The sequence below is a fragment of the Ambystoma mexicanum genome, chromosome 13, assembly GCF_040938575.1.
Source record: "Ambystoma mexicanum isolate Mex_15411 chromosome 13, UKY_AmexF1_1, whole genome shotgun sequence".
Lineage (NCBI taxonomy): Eukaryota > Metazoa > Chordata > Amphibia > Caudata > Ambystomatidae > Ambystoma > Ambystoma mexicanum.
Genome location: NC_090938.1, coordinates 700,098,006 through 700,109,286, shown reverse-complemented (window position 1 = coordinate 700,109,286; position 11,281 = coordinate 700,098,006). Strand labels below are relative to the sequence as shown.

General features: G+C 47.1%; 1 protein-coding gene across 3 annotated transcripts in view; it reads left to right on the top strand.

The window, feature by feature from the left end:
- Positions 1 to 699: 699 nt before the first annotated feature.
- The window catches only part of LOC138521742 (RING finger protein 225-like), a 155,730-nt gene continuing 145,148 nt past the window's right edge, over positions 700 to 11,281 (top strand). For all 3 annotated transcript variants that reach the window (XR_011283110.1, XM_069634789.1, XM_069634788.1), the window contains exon 1: positions 700 to 1,680. The gene's annotated coding sequence lies outside the window, so the exon portion shown is untranslated. The remainder of the gene's footprint in view (positions 1,681 to 11,281) is intronic.

The following is an 11,281-nucleotide window of genomic DNA, read 5'->3' as shown; positions in this document are numbered from 1 at the left end:
AGGTTTATAATTTTGCTTGTGTTTCCAATCTGTTCGGATCCCTTGTGGTGCACTAAAGGTGTGGGGCTGATTGATGGTTTAGACACTGATATTTATCCCTGGACCTCTGGTGCCCCGGAAGTTGATTCGTCACAGTCATAAAATTCCAGGCCCAAAAAGGACTGAAACGGAAGACAATAGAAAGGTAAGAAGGCAATTAACAAAATGTCTGTTTTTAAACCCTGAGAAGAAAACACGAAGTCCCAATGTTGCCACCTGGAGCGGGCGTGGCGGGTGTCAGTGGGGGTGGAGGGTGATTACCGGGAGACGTTCCAATAAAATCACAAAAAACTCAGCAAGCCGGAATATTTCTGATGCCCCACCACAGGAGCTCGCATCTTAAAAACAGTGCAATCTATGGAACTCTTCCTGGCTCCTATTTTTAGAGTTACAAAAAAAAGAAATACTAAATAAATGTACTAAACTGAAGCATTGCTGGTCCAATGTGCGACTCCTCACCTACTGCCTATCCTGATCCACCTGTGCCTGACTGTTCCCCCACGGCCTCCAGCAGGTGCCTGCCGGGTGCCAGCCCCAGCCTCCTCAAGTTAACCTGTCAGGCCGGTTGGCTAGGATTCCTCAGCGGCCTGCAGGCAATCGGCCTCACCTGACAGGTAGGGCTGGCAGCCCCGCCGCACTGCATGTTGGGTCAGAGGAAGGCAGCCAAACTGAGAGGCAGAACCTCAAAGAGCCGGAGAAGCAGAGCCTGGCGAGGAGCTTGAGAGGGGACCGGGCCAGAGGACAGCTAGGGGACGGGATCAGAGGAGAGGGGACCGGGCCAGCGGAGAAGGGACCGGGATCAGAGGAGAGGGGACCGGGCCAGCGGAGAGGGGACCGGGCCACAGGAAACAGCACCAGTGGGAAGGAGAAGGCACTGGGACACGGGCGAGGTCTATGGGCAACAGGTGGAGGGTGTCAAGAAGACCAGGGAAGCCTTTGGGCGATAGGAGGGATCTGGGGGACAGAGGGAAGGATAGGGGTCAGGAGAGGGTACCAAACAACAGGAGAGAGGTCTGGGTGGCAAGGAAGAGGACCAAACAACTGGAGTGACCCTGAGTGGCAGTAGAGGGGACCATCGAAAAGGAGTGAGTCCTGGGTGGCAGGGGAGGGCCCAAACAACAGGGAAAATGTCTGGGCTGCAGTAGAGGGGGGCAAACAAAAGGAGTGAGACCTGGTTGGTAGGGGAGGGCCCAAACAACAGGGCAAAGGTCGGGGCTGCAGTAGAGGAGGGCAAACACAAGGAGTGAGTCCTGGTTGGCAGGGCAGAGGTCTGGGCTGCAGTAGAGGGGGGCAAACAAAAGGAGTGAGTCCTGGGTGGCAGGGACGTGGATCAAACAACAGGAGAGACGTCTGGGTGGCAGGGAAGAGGACCAAACAACCGGAGTGACCCTGGGTGGTAGGAGAGGGCCCATACTACAGGACAGAGGTCTGGGCGCAGTAGAGGGAGGTCTGTATAAAAGAAGTCAGACTACATGAGAATGCACCAGTCGGCAAGCAGGCAGGGCTGACATTACAGGGGGCAGGCAGAGGTGACGCAGTAACAATCTCACTGGAGATGGGGCCCCCCGCCGTGGCTCGAAGTCGCTGGACCTGAGGCCGGAGATAGGCCAAGCGAGCACCGGCCTGCACTACGACCCAGAGGTAAGAGTCCCGTAGCCACCTGACCCCAGGGGGAGAGACTGGGCCTGCTGCTGCTGGTGGTGGGGGGAGGGAGGTCGCTGGGGGATGAAAAATCTGTAAAAGAAAAAGGAAATCGAGAGAGAGGTGCACGGAGCGTTAGGAAGATGAGGGAGGAGATGGGAGGCCGAGAACACGGAGAGAACCTCGCGGGTTGATTGGGCTCTGCTCCTCATTCAGGGCGCCCAGCATGGCATGGGGCTGAGCCAAAAATCCCTGCTTTGGTGGGTGAATGTGGGACTCCCAATGCGCAGGACCGATTCAGCCATCCACCTGCTCTCCCGCGCCCCCCTCGGGCAACACCATGTTAGCTTAGAGGCTGCCTGCTGCAAAGAGCGGACCATGGTAAGAGTTTACAAATGCCGGACGCTAGTGTTACTTCACCTCTTGGGTCTGGTAGCTCAATGGGCAGACCATAGTAACTGTCTAAATAAAAGCCTACCATCTCCGGGGAAGTTGGTGTCACCATGTGCTCAACTGGTACCACTACAGCTGCCTACCGCTTAAAGCCGCCTGGCTCAGCGGTACCCCCACCAACTACCAGGACAATCCTCTCTGCATACCCCTAGGCACACATCAGGCATTTCAGATTCTTCTCAAAGATCTTCACTTCATGCAAGGCTGTTTTGTTTCCCCAGCTTTGCATGACCCATTGGGGATGTGGGCTGAAGAGTTGCAGGACAAAATGTGCCTAAGGAGCACTCTCGCACTTTCCCGTAAATATGGGCAGCACTTTAAGTGTGCTGGGGCCGGCTGGGGGGCCAGGTCCCGGGAGTCTCTAAAAAGCGAGGCTGAGCCAGAGCCCCCCGGTCCCACCACGGCGGGACACATTATCCCACCACAGCCGCAGCAGGGACGGGAGATGTTCCTGCCATTTTCTAGTCAGGCAAGCTGACAGAAGTGCCGGTCAGCCACAGCGTCGCTCAAACGTACAGTTTGTGTGATGCTGTGGCTGGCTGGCTGGCACTTCTGTCAGTCACTGTAACTTCACCATTCACAGTTCATCACCCAAGCCAGCACCAGAGGGACAGACCTGCAAGGTATGATACTCGACCTTGCTTGCAAGCATGGGGATATTAGAAACATATTTTTCTTTTACTGCAAACACACGTTGTTTGCAGTAAATGGCAAACACAAGTTTCACTGTGCATGCTTGACAGTATTGCAGTAAATATGAAGTGTGCTTATGGCGACAGCACCATGTTACAAAAAGCATAGGTAAATATTTTGTCACCAGTCACCTTGGGGCAAGTGCATTTCTCTTAAATCGAGTATATAAACAAAAGAACTCACCCTGCAGGTCTAGTGAGATTGTTAAGAATTTGCAAGCCCTGTGGCCTATGTTGATGAGCCAGTCAAGATATTTTTTTTTTACTGTGACATGGCATGTTTTAATGAGCATCATGTGTAAAGCAAGCATGATAAGTGTGATTACGTTGCTAGACTGGCCTAGGTGTTATTATATGTTAGACTGGCCTTTTTGGCGCATTCAGTCTGGATACATTTTCAGACGTGGCATTGCATTTTGTAACTGGTATCGAGGGTAAAGCTAGTATGATGAGTGATCTTACATGGCCAGACTGGTCCATATTGGCGCAACCAGTCTTGACATGTTTTCTTATTATGGCATGACATTTTTACTGGCACAGCCAGTAGGAGTGTATTCTTACAGGGGATACTAGCACATAATGGGAGATTCAGCATGGATATATTTTCCTATAGTATCATTTATAGCATTATGCGCAACGCAAACTTGAGTAGGTTCAGACATGCGAAAGCTGGCAGATATTGGTGCAGCCACCATGGAAATGTATGGACAGAGCCAGCATGTTTTTTTTTTATATTGGCATATAATGTGGGACAGGCACAATGAAAATGCTTTGTGAAATGACTCTCTCCACTGTTTGTGACTTGAATCTATTGCATTTCTTTGTGAGTTATCCTACAAAACCAAATGCAAACAGTTTGGCTTTCTTTGTTTTATAAGTGTGCTGTAAAAAGCACAATTTTAATCTATCATTTACATTTTTTTGGTCAAGGAGAGAACACCCCCAAACTCTCCTTGGTTGGTTTGGGCTCCCTTACTACGCCCTGTCACTCCTGCATATTTATGAGAAACCTTTACGCCTTTCCAATTAAAGACATCACCAGCTGCCAATGTTCTACTTTAAGATAGCTTTGCACCCACGCCCTTGTGCTGCAGCCAAAAATACTGGCCCAATGCGTTCTTCATTATCTGGGCCTGATGGAGTGCGGCCTAGCCCCCCTTTTCTGCTCACTGTTGGCTTGGTCCCTTGCCCCACTGAGCATCTTGTCGACAAGCCAACACCACCTTCTTTCCCTATTGGAACAGTGTTCCTGTCCCTCCACTTTGCACAAGTTTGCCAAATGTGTACGGTGGTGTATGTCGTGGATACGTGGTGCACCAATGCAGCCTTATTAAACAGCTTAGTAGAGTATGCGGGGTTTCAGGAGACACCTAGACGATGATGGGTGAAGCACGCCATGCACCAGTGCCAGAGGGAGCTTCTGCGTGCAACACAGAAGATCCGAGATCGCCAAATCCCTCCCGCTATCCCGGTGTAGTTATCACTCCCAATTGTCTCGGGAGGATAGCTCAGGGGCAACGTGCTCGCCTTGGAAGCAAGACGACACGGAGCAACACGGGTTTCAATTCCCGGGTCCACGCTTAGAAACGTGTGGGTATTAAGCGGGTTATAAATGACATATCATATCATATCCCTGTGCCACACCTGTAGGCCCGCAACCGGCCTACATGACATTAGTAGACTATCCGGGGTGCCAGGAGACACCTGGACGATGATGGGTGAAGCACGCCATGCACCAGTGCCAGAGGTAGCTTCTGCGTGCTAGGTAAGGCCAGATACCCTGAGGTTGCGTCTAGCTCCTACTCATTTCACCTACTATTTGGATCCAACGTATGGAGCACAGCGCAGTAAGTAATGATCGGACGCATTAGGCAATTTGGCCATTATCTCATGATCATAGTCTCCTAGCGCGCGTTGCCCTAGCGTGTAGTGAGACTTCCACGATCCCATGTTCGTTGGCTGTCCCGGGAAAACCTACCGGTCCCGGTGTTTACTTTATAATCTTCAGAGTATGTCAGCTCTTGGCTTACAGCACATTAACCTTAAATAACTCCTCCATTGCCCACCACCACAGACAGACCTTGGCAGCGTGTAGCAACTTTACAAACACTTGGGTTCCGCGTGCGGCGATGGCGCCAAGCCACCAATCTCTGCGCGATGGCCGCGCGGGTGGGGGCCCGGCTAGAGACGGGCATCCAGGGGGGCATTAGAAAACAGAGGAGGCCCGGTAGCCTTATGATATTGTAAATAACAGCTGTTACTATTAGCCAACAAAATAGTACTTAGTATAACCATTACTGGTATACAGTGTTTATATCAAATCTTTTATATAGAATGAACATATATCGAATATTTCATAAGGAAACATTTTATAGAAAATGCATTTAGGGGCGGGGTAAAGGATTAAATATTTTTGGCAAACGGTCTGAGAGGTTTTTAGGGACGGGAAACAGGGGTTTGTGGGGGAACACCCACCCCCCCAAAAAAGTGCATACTCTACAGAAGGTGCTATATAAATGCAAAATAACATAACGTAACATAATAAATGTTGTTATTAAATATTTGCTGTATGTTCATTCTTTATAAAAGATTTCGGTAAAAAGACATGCAACCCGATTCCAAATAGTTAAAGGTATCCATAAGTATTCGATATATTAATGGATAAAGGCACATCGACCTCCAGGGATGCATTTATTTATTTATTTATTTATGGTGCATGTGTAAGGCGCTTATACATCAAGTAAATTGGGGTTTCAAAGCATCCACAGGGCAACAGGGAGGTGACATGGGAGTGAAGAACAACTACAACAATGCAAGATGGAGGCGGACCTCCTAGGCCTTGTGGGCATGTAGAAGGAACAAGATGTGCACGTATGTGCCCCTGGCACCATGGAATGGCCCCACTTCACCGGCTTTCGGTGCACAAGAGCGATGGACCAGCAAAGTAACTGCGCAACGAGAGCCTTCTAAAGCCGGTCAAAGCAAGTAGCGTGCATTAAGCACTGCACACTTTTCTCACCTAGCATCGCTACTTCCCTCACATTCTTTCTTCTTAGAAATGTGCTCAAGCAGAGCTCCAAAGTCATGTTTGGTAGGCCTTGGTCTTTTTAGCGCATGTCATTTTGCATTCCTGTACACATTATACACGTAGGACAAGTACCAGAATGCACTAGGATATACTCCTGAAAGCCAGGAATGGTGGATTCTTTCCCAGCTGGCATTGGGCAACGTGAGATCTCTGCAAACTGTCTGAATGGTCTCACTACTTTCAAGACTTAGACACACCCCACGAGAGCCTTTGCAATGCAGCCACCCCCTTGTAATTACTGTTAGACGCAGGTGTGCATCTTATTATGCATAACGCGCACAGTATACTGCCAACACTAACACTTAACAGGAGCAGAGAAAACAGCCACTCCTACACTATTTGTGGTGTATGTGGCCGCCATTAAGTAAACCGCTGGCCATTAGAAGCGCATTTCTGGAAACACAGAGATCCTTTTCATAAAAGATTCTGGAACTGCGATGGCCTACAGGAGGAGAGCTTTGAACACTTTCTCACACCTGCTGGTGCCCAGGTGAAACCTCTCCCAGAGGCTCGGCTGGGTAAAAGACCCCAACTGCTTCTGAAAGTCTAGCCTGTGCTGCGGCAAGCTGCCCCGTCGGCCCCCTCCTAGTTGGCATGCCAATGGCAGCAGCGTGTCATGTGGTGGCCTTTCTCAAAACCTGCCCCATGGACAGGACATGGGAGAAGAGTCGCCAGGCTATCCTGGCACAATAGGGGATGCTTACCCCTAGCAGCTAGGCTAAATCCGCGGGTCAGACCCCTGACAGTAGCCAGCCCAAAATCAGCGTTCTGACTGCGAACAGATGCAGCGCATGACCCAGGATCGGGGGTGTTGCTAGGTCTGGTAAAGATCCGGGGCGACGCTAATGTCGGGACTCGGCGCTAGCCCGACCCCCCAAGCCCCTCACAGACTCCCCTAGCAATTCCTGTGCAGGATTCTGCCCCTGGCCCTGCCAGGGCACAATGAAGGGGACGGACTCTATGACATCCTAGGCCACATTTTCCAGTCCTGCACCACATATTGGCAAGTACCTTACATTTTGGGCACAACACGTGACAGGTGGGAGTCAAAAGCGACCCCGTGGGTCACCTGCTAAAGGACAGCCTCATGTCACAGACCTGCTGCGCTCATTGGTTCCACACAGTCAGACAGAAAGGAACACCATTTCCTGACCCCTGGGGTCATCCTAAAACCCCAGAGGTTGAAGATCAAACCTGACTGTCAAAGGTCACACCAGCCAATGAACACATTAAGAGACAACCCAAAAGCCGGTTGAGACCAGGCGGACACCAGCAACTCCTCCTAAATTCCTCAGAGAGAAGAAACCAGAGAACTTACCCCAGAGGCTCTTAGCGACAAGATCCCATTTTTTAAAATGATTTATTTGTTTTAGTTCATAGAACGTTTCACATCAATCAAACCATTGCAATTATACTATATACAAATATACTTAATCTATATGTTTTATTCCTTTTTCTTTAATCTCCATAGACTTGCACAGCAGTTGCGATTTTCTAAAAAAAAAAACAAATAACTTCCCTGATAAAAAGAGAACTTTTTTCTAATTAGTTCTTGAATACTGAACATTTCATTGCGTAACCTATTCATACCATACATAGTAAAAGTTGAATCTCCAGAACACAACGCACCTTAATTATGAGTGCAGTGTTAGCATGCATCACACCAGCTAGGGCTTTACTAAAAATAAATAGTGCAGTCTTTAGTGCGAGGCTCTTCCCCGTCACACGTGGATTCCAAAACGCGAGGGATTTAATCCATTCCTGCTCATGTACACAGTCACCTAAACAAGTCACCTCGACAGGCCCCAGAGTTTGGCATCGAGTCAGAATGGGCAGTGGGGTCGCTTTGTTAAAATGCTGGGGCGGATAGGACATCTGAATGAAAGGGGCCCCTGCCAAATGAGGGGGACCAAATGCTGTGCCACACAAGTTTGGGGGGAGCAAACACCCGTGCCCCCTTAAAATTACACCCATGATAATGTGTCTATTAGTTTCCCGTAGGTGATTACATTTGCACAGCCTGCAACTTCTTTTATTTTCAGAGCAACATCTGTTTTATTTTCAGGTCAATTTCTTTCTTTTATTTTCAGGGCAACTTCTTTTATTTTCAGGTCAATATCTTTCTTTTATTTTCAGGTCACTTTCTTTCTTTTATTTTCAGGGTAACTTCTTTTATTTTCAGGTCAATATCATTCTTTTATTTTCAGGTCAATATCATTCTTTTATTTTCAGGTCACCTTCTTTCTTTTATTTTCAGGGCAACTTCTTTTATTTTCAGGTCAATATCTTTCTTTTATTTTCAGGTCACTTTCTTTCTTTTATTTTCAGGGCAACTTCTTTTATTTTCAGGTCAATATCATTCTTTTATTTTCAGGTCAATATCATTCTTTTATTTTCAGGTCACCTTCTTTCTTTTATTTTCAGGGCAACTTCTTTTATTTTCAGGTCAATATCATTCTTTTATTTTCAGGTCACCTTCTTTCTTTTATTTTCAGGTCACTTTCTTTCTTTTATTTTCAGGGCAACTTCTTTTATTTTCAGGTCAATATCTTTCTTTTATTTTCAGATCAATGTCTTTCTTTTATTTTCAGGGCAACTTCTTTTATTTTCAGGTCAATATCATTCTTTTATTTTCAGGTCACCTTCTTTCTTTTATTTTCAGGGCAACTTCTTTTATTTTCAGGTCAATATCATTCTTTTATTTTCAGGTCACCTTCTTTCTTTTATTTTCAGGGCAACTTCTTTTATTTTCAGGTCAATGTCATTCTTTTATTTTCAGGTCACCTTCTTTCTTTTATTTTCAGGTCACTTTCTTTCTTTTATTTTCAGGGCAACTTCTTTTATTTTCAGGTCACCTTCTTTCTTTTATTTTCAGGTCACTTTCTTTCTTTTATTTTCAGGGCAACTTCTTTTATTTTCAGGTCAATATCATTCTTTTATTTTCAGGTCACCTTCTTTCTTTTATTTTCAGGTCACCTTCTTTCTTTTATTTTCAGGGCAACTTCTTTTATTTTCAGGTCAATATCTTTCTTTTATTTTCAGGTCAATGTCTTTCTTTTATTTTCAGGGCAACTTCTTTTATTTTCAGGGCGTCCCCATCGCGGTCCGATGATCCCCAGTGAAGGCAGCTGGTCTAGCCGCATTAACAGGGCAAATCTCCTCAGTGCAGTCGAGGGAGTCAATCCCAAATATTTTTCTGGACGCAAAAAAGTCAGCGGCCCCTTTTCATAATCCCTTTGTGTTTTTAACGTAACCGAATGTTCATAGTTCCAGTTCCAATCGCACTCTTTTAGTTTATTTTCAAATGTTTTTTTTTAAAGTGCTGGAGATCTTTCACCCAATCTGGTGCCCATCCGATCTTAGGGAGTAGTTCTATATTTCGTTTTTTGAACTCCACCAACGCTTCAACCTCTGATTCCACCATATTCTTCGCCAGCAGCGAGAGCAGTGGGTAAGTGGGTTCCTTCGCCGCCTTTATAAATAAAATACCACGTCTCTGCAAGAAATATCCCATCAATGAGGTTGGCCCCAGCTCCCTTCTTATTGCCTCTGTGGGCACACATCGTGGTAACCCCTATTACTTTCAACCATTGCTTGCTAGTCAAAAACATCACTTCCAATCCATATATAATGGCCAAAAAAATGCTTTCTTTGAATACAATTATCCCCGCCTTCAGGCTGTGTCCCGCCGTTCGCTCCGCACATTTCCTTGTAATAGCAGTCAGTGCCAGTGCCTTCTTACATTTATCCCTGATCATTTCTGTTTGCTTTTCACCCTTGTGGATAGTCAACACCTGGCATTTCTATGCAAAAATCTCTTCGATGAATCCCTCAGGTGGATACAAAGGGCCAGAGGCCCGCCGGGTGTGTCCATAGTACACGTACTTTGTCTTTTCATCATTTCTTTTCAGCCCATTTTCTTTGGCGTACGTATTCGACGCACTTGGCAGTCTAGTTGGGTCTACCAAAGTGTGGTCCACCAATATTCTATCGTCCGCGTAGGACAACCATCGTACCTGGGTCTGGCCTATTCTTGGAGGACCGCATCTAGTCTCAGTCAATCGTCCGGGCAAGTCTGCTGGGTACAGGTCGAAGAGCATTGGCGTGAGCACCCAGGCCTGTTTTAACCCTTTAAATGTAAGGGTGTTTCCCCGTGCAAGCGGCCATGCTGCTCAACCCGACCTGCACACTGGTATCCTGATCAAATTGTATCTGGATCCTAAGTAATCTATCCGGGATCTTCCATCGGAGCAGTTTATCCCAAAGCGTCAAAGGCGGCTTTGAAATCCACATACAGTATGTACAATGGAGGATTAATGAATAGAAGCCTGTTTGGAAGGGGTGTAATCATTTTTGGTCATCCACCCAGTATTTTACCTCTTTAATATGACAGAGGTAAATATCTTGCCTGGCACATCTGGCAGTGATAAAAGCCTGTAATTAGCCAGCCCTGTGCTCAAATTCTTTTTATGTATTGGAATTAGCACCGCCTATTTCCAAGGATCCGGGAAGCATCCCTCCTCCCAAAGTCAGTTGAATAATATTAACAGTATCTTGGCCCGCACCTCTGTGTTACTAAGCAAAACCATACTGGCAAGTCCATCTGGCCCCGGCGGCCTAGATTGTTTTAGTCTGCTTATCAAAACACAGATACTTTCTGTATCAAGTTCCATTTTAAATGGGACCTTGTCCTTACCATATTTTGGGTTGTGGTGTTCGTCATAACCACCGTATGCGTTTAGTATATAATTGGTCCAGGTATCCTCGTCAATGGGGTTAGTGATGGTTACGGCCTTTGCACCAGTGCAGAGACGTCAATTGGGGATTACAAGGGGTCGCAACTGAGGTCCCTGGCAACTCCTGTGCGACCCCTGGCTCTGCCTCTGCGACCCCTGCAGATGCAGAGAGAAACCAAAAGTAAAGAGGGCTCTCACAAGAGAGCCCTCTTCACATTCATTTCTTTTTTAAGTCAGACTGACTCCAAAAAGAACCCTCTCCTCCCATCCCCACAGGACATGGAAGGTTCTTTCTCCCCTGCTTTGCGCATGCCAGGAACCAGAGCTGGTTCCTTGCATGCATGGCGCATGGGAGAGAGACCTGCCCGCAGAGGAGTTCCTTGGAGCAGCATTGGATTTGGAAAAAGGTAAGAACGTGTTTTTTTGTTGTAAATGTGTGTGCGTGTATGCATGAAAGGGTGCATGTGTATGGATATTATGTAATGGGAGTGAGTGAGAGAGTGAGTGAGTGAGTGAGTGAGTGAGTGAGTGAGTGAGGAGTGAGTGAGTGAGTGAGTGAGTGAGTGAGTGAGTGAGTGAGTGAGTGCATGAGGTATAGGTGGCTGGGTGTGTGAGTGAATGGTGGATGGGTG